Here is a 22,914-nt window from a genome sequence, read left to right on the forward strand (position 1 = left end):
CACTTTTACACATAATACAGAATTGATATAGGGAAAGGGAGCATAGCCTTTAATAATATTTTTCATACTCTGATGTAGACATGTGAGGTTCGTTTCATTCTGAATTAATATACAGGCCAAATTTTCATTATTCTGAGATTTGGATATATGCGAATAACCAAATTATAACATAAACAAATTTTACTGAATTCTCCGAATAACAAAACGAAAATCGGACTGAAGTTCGAATCAATTTTTTTTTCAACATTAGTATTTTATTGAAGATTTTCATGAAGAACATAAAATACAGACATACAGATAAATGACAACCCCCTTAGAAGGAATTATAGCATTCAATTTACAACATTATACTATACTATGAATTAGTTTTAGAGTTCGGCATCTAGGTGGCTAGCAGTGTCTTCCCTCCAGGCACCCCATGTGGGAGCAGACTGTGCCTTAGGGGATAACTGCACGTCCCTTCCTCATTTTGGTAGTTTACGATAGGAAGTTTGAAGCATTGTACAGGCGAGCAAATTTGATTTTATTCTGGTGTTCCTTGAGAGCATATTAAAGGGTCACTAAAGGAAATTTTTTTTTTAGCTGAAATGACTGTTTACAGGGCATAGAGACATAATAGTTAACTGATTCCTTTTAAAAATGATTAAAAATTGATAAAAAAACAATCATATAATGTGCCTGCAGTGTAGTTTCGTTTTTGCTGTTGTTTGCTGGTTCTCTGATGTACAGAGAGCCACTAGAGGGCAGTCAGCCAATAGAGAGCAGTGATACTTTGTCTAAAACTCCTCAGCACCAATCCAGTTTCGTTTTACTCACACCTCCTTGATTAGTGACCACCGTGAGAAATCTCCCAGTACTGTGGTTATCAGGAAACAGGCAACCAGGAAGTGTCCAAAACAGAGAGGATTTACAGCAACATCAAAGCAAAAACGAACAATGAGGACATGAAACCAGGACTGCAGCAAGGTAAAGGAAGCTATTTAGCTAAAAAAAAAAATTCCTTTAGTGTCCCTTTAAGTAAATGTGCTGTACTTATGGAAATCATGACTTTTATTTGCAAAAAATGTGTCCATATATGCTTGAAGATTATGTTAGTTTTGGTGTCTTGAGCCAGTTCAACTGTTGCCAAAGGGTTGATGTCTTAGTGTAAGTACCTATACTGGAGGCCATCAAAATTTCGTAAGTGGAATGCATGTTTACTATTTCTAGTGTATTTTTGACAGTAGGGGCTATATTGGATTTCCACAGCTTGGCTATATTTAGTTTTGCTACTAGGAGGATGTGGTTTGTAACCGTTCTGAGTGGATGTGGGATATCTCCATTCGTGGTGAGTAGTAGGGCTAGTGCTGGGGACTGGGGTACACTAATTTTAGTGATGTCCTCCAATATTCTGAATATATGCGTCCAGAAGTATTTTAGGACAGGACACATCCAGAATATGTGAAGTTGTCTCCTTTTTTTCCTTGGCATCTCCAGCAGAGGTCAGAATGTTGAGGCCCAAAAGTTTCTAGCTTGGTAGGGGTAAAGTACTATCTTAATGAGATTTCAGTAGTTATTCTGGGGAGATTATCCTGGTCTAGGAAGGAATTAATATCTGCTAAAGTAGGTTGATGTGTGGATTGGTCTTAGGTTAGGTTGTATAAGTCACTGTAGTATGTACTAAAGGCATCAGCTATGTTTTGAGGGTCTGTCAGTTTAGCTTGGGTGTGAGGGTGGTAAAGGTAAGCTCTCCTGGTTTTAGTGCATTATCCCTTTATACAGCGCGCTAAGGTTTTTCCTGCTTTGTTGGATGTAGAGTATGAAGTGGCCTTTAATTTACATTGCATTTTATAAAACAAATCAAGGAGAAGTAGTCGTAGCTCATGTCTAAGGGTCATGATTTTGTTTGAGCATGACTTGAGGGTTAGCTTTGTCTTTTTTCTCCAGATCGGTGATCTGGGACAAGAGCAAGTCTATATGCTGCATTCATTTCTCTCTTCCTGTGTGAACTCATTTGAATGATAATGCCTCTGATAAAGGCCTTGTGGTCATTCCATAGTACACCGGGGTCAGATACAGACCCTGCATTAAGATTGAGGAATTCTGACAGATGGTTTGCAAAATCTGTACAGTAGGGTGTTTGTTGCAAAAGGGAGTTATTCACCCTCCAGATGTATGCTGACTTTTTTGGCGGGGTGCATCTGTAATAGAGATGCTGATGGGCGCATGGTCCGACCACATTATGGTATGAATATCAGAGGAATGTATCTTTTGTAGGAGCCATTTGTCCACCAGAAAAAGGTCTATACGTGAATAGGATTTGTGTGTTGGTGAAAAGTATGAATTTTCGGATCCATGTTGGCATCGCCAAACATCAAAGATCTCATACGTGAATAGGACGTTTTGCAGAGGTCTCTCCATTTAGCAGCAGATAAGGAATTTGTGTCAGGTACAAGATTAAAGTCCCCACAGATGATGAGGTGGCCTTGTTGCATGACTTTGTGGAGAAACATCATTTGTTGATCATTAGGGGCATATATGTTTAGTAGGGTGTAGGTAACTTTGTTTGATAGAGCATATAAAAATCACGTATCATCCATTGGGGTCCAGAACCGATTGTTGTAGTTGGAAGGTAAGAGAATCACTTATGGCGATCAATACTCCCCTTTTTTTAAGGAGAAGGATGCTTGGTACATCTGTGTCTGTTGGAACATTTGGGTGATGCTGTGGAGGAGGTGTGTCTCCTGTACACATAATATGTTGCAGTTGTGAGTCTGGGCGGTTTGCCAGAGAGATTGGCATTTAGCGGGGTGGTTGAGACCGTGTGCATTGATTGGCATTGTTGAGCTTTAGGATTGTGTTTGAGTAGGATTTGGGCACTCACGTTTTGATGAAGAAACAATGGTAAGCTCAACTGATGTATGGAAACCTTTGCCGGTATTGATGAAGTCCCTTTTGGAGATTTCCAAAGTTCGTTACTGACACTAGCGGAGCTCTAAAACAAAAATTACGTTAGTGAAAGATATTTGTGTGCAATAATACTGTGGTATGTTGGTATATCGTAGTGTGTAAATTCAGCGGGTAAATTGGGCTGAAATCAGCAATTCTGCCTTGGGGGGGAAAACAGTCAATCACAACAACAGGGTGTGTAAACCGGAGGCTGGAGAGAACATTTCTGTCTGGGATGTAGGCCCTTTTTGTAATGATGTTAACCGTATTTTCTTTGCGGTTTACCAGAGTATTAGCCACGCTGTGGCAGCGGTCAGTTTGGGACTGAATATGGGTTGTTGTCCTGTGGAGAATCTGATATGATGCCCCAGGAAAAGAGTTTTTCTTTAGTGTGGTAAAAGTGCACTCTCATCAGTACATCTCTGGGTATCGATGCAGCCAGGTGAGATGGTTTGGCTATTCTGTGGATCTTGTCTATGGTGATTTTGAGCAGCGTAGCTTCAGGCAGAACCACTGGCATGTGATCTTTTGCATAATGAAGGAGTGCAGGTGGTGGGATTGATTCGGGGGGCCCCCTTAGTTTCACGTTATTTCGGCGGGACCTGTGTTCTAGGTCCACCAGTTTAGATTTTATCCAGTGTTGTTCGTCCTTCACATTGTAATAAGCATCCACAAGGTCATTTATAGTGGTGGTGCTGTCCTCCATTTTATTTTCAATGTATGTGACTCTGTCACCCAGATTTTGTATATCTTTAAAATAATTGGAGATTAATGAGGAGAGATCAGTCAGTAATGATGACTGTAGTGATAGGAGCATGTCCTTTAGGGTTGTGTCCAGACCAGGCTGTCCTGTGGTGGGGAATGCTGCCATGGAGGATTGAAGGGTTGTATTGTATTGTAGGGGGTTAAAGGGCAGGGTTTCATCATGTAAGATCTGCAGTGGTGCATCCATCCACATCCTAGCCTTTGCAGGGCTGCCTGGGATGGGACTGCCAGCTGCCTGGTCACCAGAGGCTAAGGGGGGTGCGATTTGGTCGTGTGTGTCCTTTAGTTCATCTGGGAGGTCAGTGTATGGACTGCATGTGGCGGCCGCGGCGGCACCATCTTTGATTTTACTGACCTGTGGCGCTGGCTTGTTGAAGAACGCTGTCAGCCTTCCACTTGCTGGAAGACATCCTTCGGGTCTCCCGCAGTGCGTAGCGGCTCATTATATGTAGATGGCATGTGAGTGGAAGGCTCAGTCGCTCTGTGGTTCTCTCCAGCCGGTGGAGCTCTCCGATTAAGCACCATTTCTGTGCGCCGTCAAGCCACGCCCCCAAATTCAAATCAAATTTTACACTCAACTCCAGTCGAATTCTAACTACACATATTGCCGAAATCAAAGACTGTGTTATTAGACCATTAGTACCATTTCGAAATAATGCTGTTTTTGTTAAGCCAAAGGGGATTTAAAGAGTCATTCTAATTATTCGATAAGGGTTTTTCTTTTGTTCACTTTGCTGCCTTTCGAATTGAAAACAATATAACATTTTAATTTTGGCCAATTCGAAAATGTATCGATTTGAATGGTTTGAATTCAAATTTTGAATACGAATTGAACGAATCAACCGAATTTAGCTAAACTAAATAAGTAAGTTAACGAATCAAAACTAAACACATTTTTTGATCATGCACATGTCTACTATAATGTGAGGCTACGGCAGTATGCTGAGCCTGCATGGGATAGAGCAGAGGGAGAAGTGGGCTGCCGCGCTCTGGGGTAGTAACAGCCTCTGATTGGTCAGCTGCGGCAGCCCCCTTCTCTGATAGGTCCGTTCGCGTGAGGTAAAACCCGCACTGGACGAGCCTATATAAGGGAGAGGCTGAGGCGATTTGCTCAGTCACATCTCCTGACAAGCAGCATCGCCCGCCTCTCCCTCTCTCTCAGGATGAAGCGCGCTGTGCAGGACAGCCGTGAGGAGCTCTTATGTAGACTCCTAGAGAAGGCGGAGAGCAGGGGAGGTGAAGAGTGGCTGAAGCGTTGCCTGTCTGAGGAGAGTGGCTCTGTTTTATCTGTCAGCCCAGCTGCAGTACCAGAGATGAGCGTGGGCGCCCCCAGGAAACAGCCTGGAAGAAAAAAGAAATGTAAGACCAATAATTTAGCTCCTCAAGCTGAGGGAGCTGCAACAAGAGGTGCTTCTTGCCAGCAAGGGAGCAGCGCTGCCTCTTCCCCCCCTCCTGGGGACTTGGGTGAGCATGTTTTACCTGAAGTTGTTTTCAGTAATGTTAACCAGTTATCTGCATTTTCTAGTCTAATTGAATCTTTGTCTGTCATTGTGCAGCAGTTCAAAGGTATACATGATGCGGATTTTACCTCACAAAATGTAAATATGTATGTGCAACCAGGTGAGAGTCTGAGTACTCAGGCATGCACAGTAAGTCAGAGTGCACAGGAGACTGGTGCTGGAAATAGCGATAATGCTATTGATATGGAGGAGGTTGGTGTGGTGTGGCATGAGGCTGGTCATCCCTCTCTGCTAAATAAGGATGTTACTGTCAGATCGAGTGTGAGGTGTCCTGCTGTTAATAATACTTTACCCCTCAGATCCTCGGCTGCTATGGTCAGCGAGTCTTCCTTTAAGGAACCCCTCCCTTGCAGTTTATCCCCGCTGGGTTTTCATCTGTCTAAGTCAGTCAAAGAAAAAATTTGGAGGGGTGAATATCTCGATATATTATCACTTCTCCCTGCTTCTAAGGAGTTTTTGGCTAAATCTGACAGGCAGTCCAGCGAAAGAACAGAGGAAGATAGGAGGAGAGCGGTTCCTAAGACATTTCAAAACTGGCTGCAAGCGTTCTGTATCTATTCAGCAGTTATGGGAGAACGCTTCCCGGGGAAGTGCTCAGGTTTATTCCAACACCTGGATATTATTGCGGAGGCCTTTCGCCACTTTGGCGGCTCCGCATGGTTCTCATATGACGAGAATTTCCGTCAAAAACTAGCTGTGCACCCATCGCTGCATTGGGGGGCTAAGGACGTTGGTTTATGGTTAAACCTTATGCTGCCACCTAGGCCCCAGTTCACCCCTCGCCCCGCTTCAAATGGTCAGAGTCCAGTCAGGAAGGGTGTATGCTTTGCATTCAATGAGGGTCAATGTAAATTCTTATTGAATTGTAGATACAAACATGAGTGTTCTTATTGTGGCGGTACTCACGCGGCGAGCAGATGTTTTCGTAAAGCTGCCGCTAGTTCCTCTCATTCAGGACCCAAGGACACACATGGGAAAGGCCCCGACTCCGGTGAGCCTGGCAAGAATGCGCCCATGGCTCGAGCGCTATCCAGACCACAGGATGGCGGCTCTGCTAACTGAAGGTTTTGCCAATGGTTTCTTAGTGCCATCCTTTACTGGTTCAGGGTGTACACCAGTTAAAAATTTACTATCGGTATCCATGCACTCTAACTTAGTGCTTGAGAAAATTTGCAAAGAATTGTCTGAGGGTAGGGTGGCTGGCCCCTTTAATGACCCGCCATTCTCTAATTTCCGGTTGTCCCCTTTGGGCATCGTACCCAAGAAAGAGCTGGGTGCGTTCAGACTGATCCACCACCTATCTTACCCACCGCATTCGTCACTCAATGACGAAGTTGCCTCTGTGGAGGCTCCAGTCTGCTACGCCTCATTTGATGAGGCTTTGTGTCTTTTGAGGCAAGCAGGGCAAGGGGCTGTGCTAGCAAAGGCTGATATTAAGTCGGCTTTCCGCCTTCTTCCCGTGCATCCACAAGGCTTCAATTCTTTGGGTTTTCAATTTTTGAATAAATATTATTTTGATAAATGCATGCCAATGGGGTTTTCTATGTCATGCTTTTATTTCGAGGCTTTTTCCTCCTTCTTACATTGGGTCGTGTCAGTCGTTATCCCTCAAGGCCTTATCCTACATTATCTAGATGACTTCTTGTTTTTAGGTCCCCGGGGGTCATCAGTGTGTATGGAAGCTTTACAGGTTTTCTTTGACGTTTGTCATGACTTTGGCGTGCCTCTGGCCCAGGAGAAAACAGTTTTTCCCACGACAGTTATTGAATTTTTGGGGATCACGGTTGACTCCGAACGAATGGAATTCAGATTGCCACAACAGAAGATACATAAAATGAAGTCTATGATTGCAACCTTTCTTGTCAGTAAGAAGGTGTGCTTAAAGGAGGCACAATCTTTGCTGGGTCTTTTTGCTTTTGCAGCCAGAGTCATCCCTATGGCGAGGGTATTTTCGCGCAGGTTCTCGTTAGCCATAAAAGGTATGGTGAACCCTTACGCTCATTTCCGAATTTCAAAAAGCATCAAGGATGATCTAAGAATTTGGGATGCTTTTTTAAATGAGTTTAATGGTTCCTCGGCCTGGCAAATGGACTTTATTAATAGTTCTCAGTTGGAATTCTTCACCGATGCAGCTGGCTCTGCTGGGTTCGGGGCTTTCTTGGATGGGCGCTGGTGCGCCCAGTCCTGGCACCCTGATTGGCTCCAGAAGGAGATACTTCAAAATCTAGTTCTGTTGGAGCTCTTTCCAGTGATTGTGTCGGTGGTTGTGTGGGAAGACATCTTTAGGAATCGTAGAATCTTAGTTCATACGGATAATAAAGGTGTCTTTTTTGCCATCAATACTCTGTCCTCTAAGTCTGATCCCGTTCTGAGGTTATTGCGTTTCCTTGTACTTCATTGTATGAACTGTAATATATGGTTGAGAGCTGAGCATATTGCAGGTAAAGAAAATAACATAGCAGATTCTTTATCTCGTTCACAGTTCAAGAGATTCCGAGAGTTGGCGCCATCAGCGGATCAACATGGCACCCCTTGCCCAGACTTCCTCTGGGGCTTAATTTGGGAATAATATTCCGGAATCTCAAGGCTTCAGTAGCGGAAAACACCTGGAGGGATTATAGGCTTTCATGGCACAAATGGTGCTCTTTCTGTCAACCATTGGGTTTGGATCCACTAGATGTGTCTTCTTACGTGGCTTTGTCTTTTTTGTCCTTTCTCATTCAGTCTAATCTGTCCCCGGCTTCCATAGGTAAAATATTGGCTGGAGTTTCTTTTTTCCTTAAGTTTGCAGGCCTTCCTGCTCTTACCTCTTTCTTTCAGGTCACCCAGGTTTTGAAGGGCCTCAAAAAGTCTAGGCCCTCTTTAGATAATAGGCGTCCCATATCTATCCCCATTTTGATCGATCTTCTTCAGATCCTTCAAGATGTCTGCTCATCCAATTTCGAATATTTGCTTTTTAAGGCTGCTTTCTCTATAGCATTCTTTGGAGCCCTTCGGTTAGGTGAGTTTACTGCAGCAAATAGAAACGCTTTTTCATTTCTCCGTTTTTCTCATGTTCAGTTTGACGTCGGTTCTGTCCGTCTGTTTTTGTCCAGATCAAAGTCCTCTCAGGTTGGCCAGTGGTTTTCTTTATCCAGTTCTCCTAATGAGGCTATCTGTCCCGTGTTTCATGTTCGTAATTATCTTTTGGTCAGACCATTGAGTAACGATTCCTTTTTTATTCATGAAGACTTGTCCTCTCTAACTAGGTACCAGTTCTCAGCTGTTTTGGCCTCCTGTTTGAAGCGCTTGAATTTATCTGGGTACCAATTTTCTTCCCATTCTTTCCGAATTGGCGCTGCCACCACAGCTGATTCTATAGGTTTTTCAGAGAGTAAGGTTAAAAAAGTGGGCAGGTGGGGCAGCAATAGATATAAGTTATATGTTCGTCCCAGTCTTCTAACTTTATGATTCTCTTTCAGATTTATCCAGGAATATCGCTTGGGTCATAGGTCACTCCTACGTGTTCTGGGCTTACAAGCACTCCGGATCCAGATCATACTCTGCTAACCTGGGGCTTGATCCTGATTTATTTTTAATTTTATGGTCAGGTGTTAGAGGTATGCGGTGGCGCAATTTAAAAGACCACCTAGCTTATTTGTCTTCTGTCTGGCCTCAACCCCAAGTGATAGTTATCCACGTGGGGGCTAATGACTTGGGTAAATTCAACACATGGGACTTGTTATGTGAAATGAAAAGGGATCTCTATTCCATAACTCAAATGTTCCCAGGTTCAGTGTTAGTATATTCTGAGATGGTTCCCAGGCTGTTATGGTCGCCGCACGGCACCCTTTTCTACGTGGATAGAATCCGCAGACGGCTAAATAGGACGATTCATAGTTTTATGCCTTCAATTGGTGGCTCTTCCTTTCGTCATTCCGAGTTAGAGGGTTTTTTGCCTGGGTTGTTTCGGGTTGACCAAATTCATCTGTCAGGCATTGGCCTGGACATTTTTAATATGGGTATCCAGTCCATGATCGAATCAGCCACGGTGGTGGGGGGGCCTCGGCCAACAGCTTCGCGGTTGGCCCCGGCCGGTGGGGAGTAGTCGTCCAGCTTTTGCTGGATGGACAGAAATTAATTTGATTTTAAAGTTTTAAGTTTAGCCAATTTGGCCTTTTGTAATTTAATTTATTTATTGAGAAAATTTTGTAACCCCGCCCCCACATTTTATGGATGACACCGTGGCCAATTTTACCAAAGTTAAATAAAAATGTTGTATCAAATTGTTGTTTGGTCTCCTTATTCAATACCTCTGTACTAGCCCATGTGAGGCTACGGCAGTATGCTGAGCCTGCATGGGATAGAGCAGAGGGAGAAGTGGGCTGCCGCGCTCTGGGGTAGTAACAGCCTCTGATTGGTCAGCTGCGGCAGCCCCCTTCTCTGATAGGTCCGTTCGCGTGAGGTAAAACCCGCACTGGACGAGCCTATATAAGGGAGAGGCTGAGGCGATTTGCTCAGTCACATCTCCTGACAAGCAGCATCGCCCGCCCGCCCACCCTTACCTGTCAGTTTGTCATAATAAGTCATGGGGTCGTCTGTATGGGGGGAGTAGTCGTCCAGATTTTGCTGGATGGACAGAAATTAATTTGATTTTAAAGTTTTAAGTTTAGCCAATTTGGCCTTTTGTAATTTAATTTATTTATTGAGAAAATTTTTGTAACCCCGCCCCCACATTTTATGGATGACACCGTGGCCAATTTTACCAAAGTTAAATAAAAATGTTGTATCAAATTGTTGTTTGGTCTCCTTATTCAATACCTCTGTACTAGCCCATGGTATATACTGTATGTTGCATACCATTTAAAGCTGCGGCAACCTAATTTTTTAATATATATATATATTTTTTTTTTTTTTATTTACTATACTTTACCTTTGCATGAGTTATTTATTATATATACAGTATATATGAAATTAATACATGAACAGTAAATTATTACAAATTCTATAAGAAATTTAATAATAAGTGTGAATGGTTACAAATAGAACTGATGATGATGATGACATGATGATAAAAAAAGTAATTATGATAATAATAGTATTAATATAAATAAGATTATGGTGATGATGTATAAATAATAATGATGATAAAAAACAAATAATAAATATTTATGGTAACCATATAATACTATACTATGTTGCTCAATAGCAAACAAAGTGACACAAATTTGATAAACCTACAAAGAGATATAAATATATATGTGAAAAACTATATGTGGTGTACCTGTAAATTGAAAAAAATCTAAACCACCTGAAAGGGCTGAACTTGCTGAACTGCTAAGAAAGAGGAAGTAGAGGTAAAACCAAAGTCAAAACAAGAGCATACCTCAACTAAGGACCATACTATAGATAAGTAATGTATAGAGCAAACATTCATATAAGGTTGTTATTCAATAGCACCTACATCCCTATATGTATATGTGTAGGTTACCCCTAATACGGGAGAGAAAATGGGATTTTTTGAGTTGCTAATTGAAAATCAAATCATATTTAAAGACACAATAATTTGACAAATACAGCACCTGCTGGGGTACCCGTTACAAATCATACCGACTGGTGGAAACAGAGGGTATATATAAAGGGGAGTCACAGAGGCTGGAGGTATCAATTTAAATAACAACTAAAGTAAAATTAACATGCCTATGGAACCTCTCAAAGAAAAATAAATAAATAAATGCAAATAAATTCATAAATACATGTATTTATTAATACCTCCAAGCTCCTGTATAACCTCATAGGCAGCAAAGCTATGCCACCTTACGGACAGTAGGGAACCCCTACAAAGATGAAGACCAGGGCTCAACACTCGCTCATGTCGATGCTCGACCATGGATGCATTGAATATCACAAAGGGTCTCAACAAAAGGACAACAAAATTAGTCCAATTAGTATAATGACCTAAAAATTCAAACAACAGATTTTTAATTGGTCAGTATCTGACCATGAATTGCTTACTAGCAACTAAAAATTAATAGGTGAGTTGGATAGAAACATAAACTTACATAATAGCCAGACAAAAACTGTATGGCCCGGGAGCCCAGAATGCACAAAACCAGCAGGTATTCTCTACAGATTAAAAATAAAAAATAAAAAATAACAAGCTGCGCAATGGATGTGAAGGTATCCAAATGAGCCAGTACAATCATTAAGCATAAGTGCGTGACCAAATACAATACTAATGACTCTAATGACACAACACAGATAGGATGTCCTATCTGGACAGTAATCCAATTAGTCCCAAAAAATGATCAAATAAGTGATCTAATATTTTCCAGAAAACATCAAATATTAGTAGCCAAAAACTTGAAGGTGTACAGTCCTCCTATAGGTGAGTTGGTGACATCAAACCAGAGCAAACCCAAGAAAAGTGACGTAATAGGAAAGAGATCCTCCACCTTCTAAATGACTGCCTCTTACTGAAGATGAAGATCCCAACTAGAGATCTTCTGTTGGTGTATGGCCTTTAACCCAGCCAGGGTATCTATATGGAGAAAAGGGGTGGAGATAAGGGCCGTCTAATGTGAGCCACCCTCACTGCGCGTAGCTGGAGAATAAATGTGAACACTGGTGATATTTATAAAATAAATGAATAAATTAATAAATATACAAGAGCTCCTGCTTTAAAAATTATAGAATCCAAAATAGTTAATATGCAAATACAGTGATACCTATTATAAATAAGGTGCCAAATGTGATATTAAACAGCGCTCAGAAAAATAAGTGAAAATATAAATCAACAAATATAATATTGGTACAGTGACATAGTGAAAAATAAATAAATAATCCACCCTCTAAGTGAGTCAATATATAAGTGTCCAAAAATCCGTGCAAAAATTGCATCAAAAAATACCAGGTTGGCAAATAAAGTCCATAAACTGCCTAAGTGAACAAAAAAAATATATATATATAAATAGTTCATAAATGGAGAACAAAGGAAAAGAAAAAATCCTTCCCGATCTTCAATAAGTGCTTTCACCACACCACAGTGACTGCGTGCTTCCACCACCCATCAGAAATGCAAACTCACCGCAACAAATGGCCTGACACTTTCGTGTTTAGGCACACAGGCTTGTTAACTGACCCCCTCAGTTTAGTTGATAGAACTCCTTCTTTTCATATAGAGTGGAGCATTCAGTTAAACAGATGGAGATCCGAAGCAAAAAGAAAACTCCAAGATAACAGCCATATGCAAATAAGAAAAAGAGAGCACAATAGTGTGATACTGTAACACAACTTTTAATAACACACTACAAATCTCCCAAAGAATGCACTCACAAAGGTAACTCTTGTTACAAGCAGTGTATAAATCCAAAAACTGACACGGTGTAAAACAAAAAATAAAGATATCCTCCAGGTGAACTAGTGGTCACAGCGGACCAACGAATAGCCCAAGTGTTACTCAAAGCCCTTGTACAGGTGTACTGGAGCTGCTGCTTAGGTAATTGAGCTGGTGGCAGATTAGACCATTCCACGTTCAAGCTTAGATAGTTAAGGTATGCGGTTGTGACCACTAGTTCACCTGGAGGATATCTTTATTTTTTGTTTTACACCGTGTCAGTTTTTGGATTTATACACTGCTTGTAACAAGAGTTACCTTTGTGAGTGCATTCTTTGGGAGATTTGTAGTGTGTTATTAAAAGTTGTGTTACAGTATCACACTATTGTGCTCTCTTTTTCTTATTTGCATATGGCTGTTATCTTGGAGTTTTCTTTTTGCTTCGGATCTCCATCTGTTTAACTGAATGCTCCACTCTATATGAAAAGAAGGAGTTCTATCAACTAAACTGAGGGGGTCAGTTAACAAGCCTGTGTGCCTAAACACGAAAGTGTCAGGCCATTTGTTGCGGTGAGTTTGCATTTCTGATGGGTGGTGGAAGCACGCAGTCACTGTGGTGTGGTGAAAGCACTTATTGAAGATCGGGAAGGATTTTTTCTTTTCCTTTGTTCTCCATTTATGAACTATTTATATATATATATATATTTTTTTTTTGTTCACTTAGGCAGTTTATGAACTTTATTTGCCAACCTGGTATTTTTTGATGCAATTTTTGCACGGATTTTTGGACACTTATATATTGACTCACTTAGAGGGTGGATTATTTATTTATTTTTCACTATGTCACTGTACCAATATTATATTTGTTGATTTATATTTTCACTTATTTTTCTGAGCGCTGTTTAATATCACATTTGGCACCTTATTTATAATAGGTATCACTGTATCTATATGACAGGATATCCCTTCTCCAACAATGTATCGATCCTCAGCCACTCACAAACAGTCACATATGGTCACAGCCCCGAGACAGACATCTCCACTGGGGATTGGATAGTCACATCCCAAGTAAGTGAGGACAAAAAGTATACTAAGTAACCAGTCCCCCATCAAGAGCTAAAGAGTTAGGAATATTTTTTTTTCATTCTCTACAGTTTAAGGATGAAAAAACGTCACCATATCCGGAAGGGAGATATAAATTGATCAGCAAAAAGAAAAAGGGAATTTTTCATAGATATAGATACTGATGATCTACCAAAGTATAAAGCGTCCTTTCATTCTGCCACTTACTCGTACCTTAACCACTTCCCGCCCGGCCTATGGCCGATTTACGTCCGGGAAGTGGTTATGAAATCCTGACAGGACGTTCTCGAACGTCCTGCAGGATTTCATGCCGCGCGCGCCCGTGGGGGCGCGCATCGCGGCGATCGGTGATGCGGGGTGTCAGTCTGACACCCTGCATCTCCGATCTCGGTAAAGAGCCTCCGGCGGAGACTCTTTACCACGTGATCAGCCGTGTCCAACCACGGCTGATCACGATGTAAACAGGAAGAGCCGTCGATGGCTCTTCCTCACTCGCGTCTGACAGACGCGAGTAGAGGATAGCCGATCGGCGGCTCTCCTGACAGGGGGGGTTAGCGCTGATTGTTTATCAGCGCAGTCCCCCCTCGGATCGCCACACTGGACCACCAGGGATGCCCACCCTGGAGCACCAGGGTGGGCAAAAAAAAAAAAAAATGGCAAAAAAAAAAAAAAAAGTCTAAAAAAAAAATAAAAAAAAAAAAGCATAAAGAAAAAAGATGCCAGTCAGTGCCCACAAATGGGCACTGACTGGCAACCTGGCAAAAATAAGTGCTGCCACCCCAGTGTCCATCAGCGCCACCCCAGTGTCCATCAGCGCCACCCCAGTGTCCATCAGTGCCACCCCACAGTGCCCATCCATGCCCAGTGCCCACCTATCAGTGCCCATCTGTGCCACCCATAAGTATCCATCAGTGCCGCCCATCTGTGCCGCTTATGAGTGCCCATCTGTGCCGCCCATGAGTGCCCAGTGCCGCCTATGTGTGCCCATCAGTGCCGCCTATGTGTGCCCATCAGTGCCGCCTATGTGTGCCCATCAGTGCCGCCTATGTGTGCCCATCAGTGCCGCCTATGTGTGCCCATCAGTGCCGCCTATGTGTGCCCATCAGTGTCGCATACCAGCGCCGCCAATCAGTGCCACCTCATCTGTGCCCGTCAGTACTACCTCATCGATGTCCATCAGTGCCATCTCATCGGTGCCCATTAGTGCCGCCATATCAGTGCCCGTAATTGAAAGAGAAAACTTATTTACAAAAAAATTAACAGAAAAAAATAAAAACGTAATTTTTTTTCCAAATTTTCAGCCTTTTTTTAGTTGTTGCGCAAAAAAAAAAAATCGCAGAGGTGATCGAATACCACCAAAAGAAAGCTCTATTTGTGGGGAAAAAAGGACGCCAATTTTGTTTGGGTACAGTGTAGCATGACCGCGCAATTGCCATTCAAAGTGCGACAGTGCTGAAAGCTGAAAATTGGCTTGGGCGGGAAGCTGCGTAAGTACCTGGTATGGAAGTGGTTAAGCATGAATTTGCCACAATGGGGTGCTAATGGTCAAAGATGATGTAACAGAGGACCATAGAAGATCACCAAACCAGATGGATCTGTGTAAAAAGACATGCCTTATAGGTGCCGAGTGGTGAAGCAGAAATAGAGGAACCCTTATCAATGGAGGAATACCTCTCAAGGATAGGGTTACATAAATGTTTAAAGTAAAAAGAGCCAACCAAGCTCTCTTAAAATCATCAAAGTTTCCAAAACATACCTGCTGATTAGTATATGTGCGTCACGGCTCCCCGAGTGGACCCCGTATTGGCTGTGTCAGCCGTGTTGGTCCTTTTGTAAGCCGATGAAGGGGCGGCGCCACGTATGACGTCATGACGTCAGCGGCATAACAACGGGCGCTTGGTAGTGACGTGTATGTTGGGACTACCCCCAACAAAAAGCAATGATGCTTGCGCATGCGTCCAAATCCCGGTAGATGACCGATGACGTGACCACCACGTCACAACAGGGGCAGTGACCAAGTCATCACACTGAGCTGGACACTGCCGCAGCGGCACCTACATGCAAACACGGCACCAAATGGACAGCCACAGCATCCATACCTCCGTGTGGATTCAGCACAGGCAAATGACACTCTGGTGCAGTGGCGGTGCGTCCATAGAGGGCACCGGAGCGCCGCCCCCTCTGGCTCTCGCACCGCTACTGATTACAATACATATATTCATGCATTGCATGAATCTATGTATTGTTGCCGCTGCCGCTGACTATTCAGATGGCCAGCTGGATAGTGAGCACCGGCAATCTGAATAACGGCAGCTGGTTGGCTGTGTGGAAGTGCCTATCAGAGCCAGCGTCATCGAGGGCAAGAGAAGACATCGAGGGACGTGGAAGGAGGATGGCCGACCCCAGAAAGGTAAGTGCCGGGCGGGGAGGGGCATTTTACAGGGCACAGCGGGAACAATTGGCACAGTGACAGTGGCGACAATGGGCACAGTGGCGACAATGGGCACAGTGGCAGTGGCATCAATTGGCACAGTGACGACAATGGGCACAGTGACAGTGGCATCATGGAAACGCCCCCCAATATCTATGCAAAAAAATAAAAGCCCACAACCCCAATCGTATTCTACGATCCACCAATCAAAACCTTGTCCAGATACCCAAAGCCAGATACAAGTCCAAAGGAGATCGAAGGTTTGCAGTCCAGGGACCTTGACTGTGGAACGCTCTGCCCACCAACACTCGATTGGAGTCGGACCACTTGGCCTTCAGGAAAAAGATTAAAACCTATCTCTTCTGAGGTCAAAGGGTTGCACTCACAGAATAGATACAGCGCCCAGAGGCGATTCAGTTCGCATGTGTTGCGCTATATAAGTTTTTCACTCATTTACTAACTCACTCAATTGGCACAGTGGCGACATTTGGCACAGTGACAGTGGCATCACTTGGCACAGTGGCGACAATGGGCACAGTGGTGACAATTAAAGGGCACAGTGGCATCAATGGGCACTGTGGCGACAATTAAAGGGCACAGTGGCGACAATTAAAGGCCACAGTGGCGACAATTGGCACAGTGGCGACAATTGATGGGCACAGTGGCTGCGTTTGATGGCATGGCACAGTGGCTGCGTTTGATGGCATGGCACAGTGGTGACAATTGATGGCACAGTGGCTGCGTTTTATGGCATGGCACAGTGGCGACAATTGATGGGCACAGTGGCTGCGTTTGATGGCATGGCACAGTGACTGCGTTTGATGGCATGGCACAGTGGTGACAATTGATGGCACAGTGGCTGCATTTGATGGGCCCAGTGGCTGCATTTGATGGGCCCAGTGGCTGCATTTGATGGGCACAGTGAGTCTGCAATTGTTTTTTTTTCGTTTGCACCCCCCAAAAATTTTGAGCACCAGCCGCCACTGCTCTGGTGCCTGCCCCTGGGCGCCCATAAAAGATCCAATCGTGAATAACATACCATACAATGGAGGGCAAGGACAGAGAGAGGCGAACCGTGCGGTCCTGTATAGAAAATTGTAAAATAACCATTAGTAAACAAAGCAACAAGAAATCATATTTGATTTGACAAGTACAGCACCTGCTGGGGTACCCGTCACAAATCGGAGTATGTAAAATACATACCGACTGGTGGAAACAGAGGGTATATATAAAGGGGAGTCACAGAGGCTGGAGGTATCAATTTAAATAACAACTAAAGTAAAATTAACATGCCTATGGAACCCTAGGCAGGTAAATCATATTTACTGTAGAAATATTAATATTCAAGTTCAATAGTTACTTTATTAATGACATATTCATTGATTCAGATAAATATGAGCAAAATTAGCAATCCAAACATGGGGCATACTAAGTAAATACAGGATCATATAATGGTATATATATCCAGTTCTTCAGGGAGGTAAACTGTCCAACTGGAATATCCAGATTTCCTGTGGGCATAATCTTTTAACCCCTTCTCCTTCTGATAGGGGAAGAAATAGACTGGATATTAAAGGCTTGCACGAGAGTGGGGTCCTTGTCATGAGGGACAAAGACGTATCTAGCGACACTATATTTAGGGGCATATTAGAAATACCACCATGTCGTCATTAAGGTGCTATTTAGGACTTGTTTCATATACCGTATTTATCGGCGTATAACACACACTTTTTTCCCCATAAAATCAGGGGGAAATCGTGGGTGCGTGTTATACGCCGATAGCATACCTCGGAGGGGAAGGAGGGGGACAAGCGCCCGCCGGAAATCACCGAGCCGTCATCTCCTCTCGGCTCTCACTCGGCTGTCACGTCACACACGCACAGTCCCGACTCCTCCACCAGCATTGGACCAGTGTTCTGTCTATCACAGGAGATTGTCCAATGCCGATGGCGGAGGCGGAACTGTGCGTGTGTGACATGACAGCAGAGTGAGAGCCGAGTGGAGAGGAGATGACGGCTCGGTGATTTACGGCGGGCGCTTGTCCCCCTCCTTCCCCTCCGAGGTATGTGTGTGAGAGCCGAGTAGACAGGCGATTAAGGCGTGATTCTGGCAGGCGCTCGTCCCCCTCCTTCCCCTCCGAGGTGTGTGTGTGAGAGCCGAGTAGACAGGCGATTAAGGCGTGATTCTGGCAGGCGCTCGTCCCCCTCCTTCCCCTTCGAGGTATGTGTGTGAGAGCCGAGTAGACAGGCGATGACGGCGTGATTTTGCAATGTTCAGGCTGATGATGGTGATTTTGCAATGTTCAGGCTGATGATGGTTCAAAGTTGTTTATTTAAAAAATTAGTTTTTCCAGAAAATTCCCTCTTAAAATTGGGGTGCGTGTTATACGCCGGCGCGTGTTATACGCCGATAAATACGGTATTTGAATATTGTATGGTACCAATCCTGCTTTAACCGATGGAAGTAGTTTGCTAATACCGCATGTGTTACTAAGTTACTTATGTCAGTCAAAGCATGTAAACACAATTGTCACTGCTCAAACCACCTAAAAAAGCCCTTTTAACTGATATGATACAGTTTCAGATTATAATGGATTTGTGTGCTGTTGAAAAAAATATAATTCCACAGCCAAAAAATATGCAGCCAACATACATTGTTGCTGAGGCTGTATGTCAAATGTGCATTGTTCTGTAACCCCATGTACGGCTATATGGCATCATGTAAATTTATAACTTAAAGTATTACTGTATTTTCCATGTCACCCTTGAAAAGGCCCTTCCCCTTCCCTCACTGTGTTTTTTTTACTACACAGGTCCCACACAGCAATGCATGGCTCTCCATGCTTTTTGTTTGGCAATGGCTTGCTCATTAGCCCCACACTGGGCCAAAATTTATCATGAAAAATTACCCTAAAAATGTAATTACCCTCCATTGGACTCCCCTATGTGTTGGCGGGAATGCGGACAAGTAGGATCTCTGTATCATATACTGAATTCTGTATTCAGTATGTAAATGTCTATCCAGTTTTTGGCACAAAATATCTTGTATTCTTTCTGATATTACTCTCCCTTGTCAGAACTAACTTTTCATATTAAAAAGGCCCTTGCCATTAGTAATAACTCATTAATTTAGGTGTGGAGCATGGGCGAAAAAATATCAAACCATTTTTACACTTGGTCATCTTTTTTGCCGCCAGGGCCACAATTGTAAGAAATTGGAAATCCCAATTATCTCCCAACCCCTCAGAGGTAATCTTCATAGTCAGAACTAACTTTTCGTATAAAAAGGCCCTTGCCATTAGTGATAACCCATACTCGTCCTTCTTAAAGGCTTGGCAATCTTGGATAGAATGGAGTTCTGTTCACATACTCTGAACCCCAGATTACAATATTTAGTGGTATTACTGATGTAATGTCACCACTTAGTCATCACAAAATGATCCAAATGTGTTGTGTAGAACTAATCTGTTTCTGTTTTTGATTGCTTTTTGCATATCCTCTACCACATGTGGGGCCCTGGCTCATTAGCATCTGGGTATGCTGTTTCTTGTGTATTTGATATATATATATATATATATATATATATATATATATATATATATATATATATATATATATATACACACACACACCAATAAAAATTCATTGAAACAGAAATTGAATTAACAGTTGTTAACAATTAAAATGTTTTTGTGTATTCACCAAACCCTTGGTGAACCAAACCTTAGTTTATTCCTTCATCCCTATTAGCTATCTTAGGCCCCGTACACACAAGAGGATCCATCCGCTGAAAAATCTCAGCGGATCGGTTTCAGCGGATAGATCCCCTGGTGTGTACGTTCCAGCGGATATTTATCCGCGGATATTTCCGATTTCCAGCAGATAAAAATTTGTAGACATGCTTACAAATCTATCTGCTGGAATCGGCACCAGCGGATCGATCCGGTGGTCTGTACAGACTCACCGCATGCGTGGATATCCTTATATGACAGCGTCGCACACGTCGCCGCGTCATCATCGCGGCGACGGCGCGACACGTCACCGCGATGGGAATTCGGCGCGGATTTCGATCCGATGGTGTGTACACTCCATCGGATTAAAATCCGCAGAGGATTTATCCGCGGATACGGTCCGGCGGACCGTATCCGCGGATCAATCCTATCGTGTGTACCAGGCCTTAAAGATTGTGAGGAATTTCACCACAAGGTCCAGGAAAAACAAACTCTAATGACAGATCAATTGAATACATTCTGTGTACTCTACCCAAAATTAAAAATACTTTTGAGTTATGTAATTGAAATAGTAAGCAACTACTATTTAAGCAAATGTGGGGGAAAAGTGCCTTACAATTTGAACGTATTAATTTATATAAAAATTTTCATGGGTCAGGAGAGAAACATTACAGTATAATTATAATTCAGTACAGCTATGGTATAGGTGAGTGGATATACTTTTATTTTGGGTATGTGTACTATAATTTAAAATTAACGCCATTAAGTATTGTTCAAGATAATAATTTGCTGTCTGGTTTGATCTGGTTTCAAGGTGTAGCCAACCCAAAATTGACAAGTAAATGACTATCATAAACAATTCCACTATACTGTACATGCCACTTTATTGTATTCCAGTGCCTACATAAGCAATGGTGCTGGAAGGAATAATTTTATTACCGGTAATGCCCAATTGAATATTAACCTCTTCAGCCCCGGAGAAATTGGCTGCCCAATGAATTTTTTTGCGATTTCGGCACTGCGCCGCTTTAACTGACAATTGCGCGGTCGTGCGACTTTGCACCCAAACAAAATGTATGTCCTTTTTTTCCCACAAATAGAGCTTTCTTTTGGTGATATTTGATCACATCTGCGGTTTTAATTTTTTGCGCTATAAACAAAAAAACTGCGAAAATTTTGAAAAAAAAGCAATATTTTTTACTTCTTGCTATAATAAATATCCCCCAAAAATGTATAAAAAAATATGTTTCCTTAGTTTAGGCCAAAACGTATTCTTCTACATATTTTTTGTAAAAAAAAATCGCAATTAGCTTATATTGATTGGTTTTCGCAAAAGTTATAGCATCTACAAAATAGGGGAGTTTTATGGCATTTTTATTATTATTATTTTTTTTACTAGTAATGGCGGCAATCAGTGATTTTTATCATGACTGCGATATTGCGGCAGACACATCGGATAATTTTGACACTATTTTGGGACCATTGTCATTTATACAGCGAACAGTGCTTTAAAAATGCACTGATTACTGTGTAAATGACACTGGCAGGGATATCGCTTTGTTTAAATGATTGTGGGTCCCACGGGCATGCTAGGCGGCAGTTTCAAAGCAACTTAGAGTTGCGTTGCTTTGCCTGCCCATGCTATTCTGCCGATGTATATCTATGTTAGGCAGTCGGCAAGTGGTTAAGGACTACAGACCATACACGCATAATTTGCTGTATGTGTACATAGTGGATGTTTAAAGGAGAAGTACAGGCAAAACTTGTTTGGCTGTACTTCTCTTGTGGATTACAGGAGTGCAGTTCTGCACTCCTGTGACCTATTTTCACCAGACAACAGGCTGAAGCCCGCCTTGGGCAAGATTGCAACAATAGAGTCAGGATCCGCCCACATGCCTGGCCTGGCACCCGGCACAACCTCTCATCGAGCTGCTGAGAGCGTGAGCCATCCACTCCCACCCCCTCCACAGCCCAGCATGGGGCAGTTATCAGCTCTGCTCTCAGAACCGAGTGATTGGCTGTGTTTGATCGATCGGTTCTCAGTCTTAGAGCCGGCGGGGGACAGATGCAGCTTTGGACTGAGGCTGCATCCACCTATGTAAGTATGATTCTGAGCAAAAAAATCCCCATACTTCTCTTTTAATAAAGCCTTGTATACACAATAAGAATGTCAGATGAATGATCGTACATTTTTTTTTGCATGCTAGTTTCGAAAACCAATAGGTCACTAAAGTTCCAAAAATTCTCGTACTACAGAATACAACTTTGGAAGTGATGTAATGTTTTGTATTGTATTGTATTGTAATGTATTCTTTCATTTCTGAGCATGTGTGGTCTTGATCACACAATTGTTTTGTACAAATCCCATACTAATCACATGAAAATCGTTCATTCTGTTATCATAGGAGAAAAATTGTCATGCTTATCCCTTCAGATTAAATGTGTTAGGAACCTCGCACTATGAATATATAAGCGCTAAATTAAATAATTATTGTTGGAGCTGCTTCCCTAAAAAGTTAAATGTGCTGACTTCCGCCAAAAAAGATTGAGAGCTGGTTCCCAATGACAAAATATTTTTTTTTTTTTTTTTTTTTTTTTAGTGAAACAAGGATTGGTGATAAAGCATCAGTGGACAGGAGACACCTCTTCCTAGGGGTTGATTTTCTCTCACTTCCTGTTGTCTCCTTCCGTTTGCAAGTAGGAGTCGTTTGTAAGTTGGATGTTTGAAAGTAGGGGCCTGCCGTATATACTCTGCAGAAATTTGGGCCCTAAGTGTTGGTGGTGCCACAACACTGTAAGTCCTCACAGTTAGTCTTGGTGGGCGCTGGAACGCCCTGTTGTGAACGATTCTATCAAGAATTGTAATTACATGCCATTAATGAACAGTGGTAGAAAAATTGGGCCTTTGGTGCTGGCGCTGGTGCCACAACACTGTAAGTCCTCACAGTTATGCCGCGTACACACGGTCGTTTTTTGGCATGAAAAAAAACAACGTTTTTCAGCATGTCAAACACACAATCGTTTTTGAAAAATGATGAACAAAGCGCGGTGATGTACAACGCGTACGACAGCACTCTGAAGAGGGAAGTTCTATTCGCCTTTGGGCTGCTTTTAGCTGATTCCTTGTTAGTAAAAGACGATT

The sequence above is a fragment of the Rana temporaria genome, chromosome 3, assembly GCF_905171775.1.
Source record: "Rana temporaria chromosome 3, aRanTem1.1, whole genome shotgun sequence".
Classification (NCBI taxonomy): domain Eukaryota; kingdom Metazoa; phylum Chordata; class Amphibia; order Anura; family Ranidae; genus Rana; species Rana temporaria.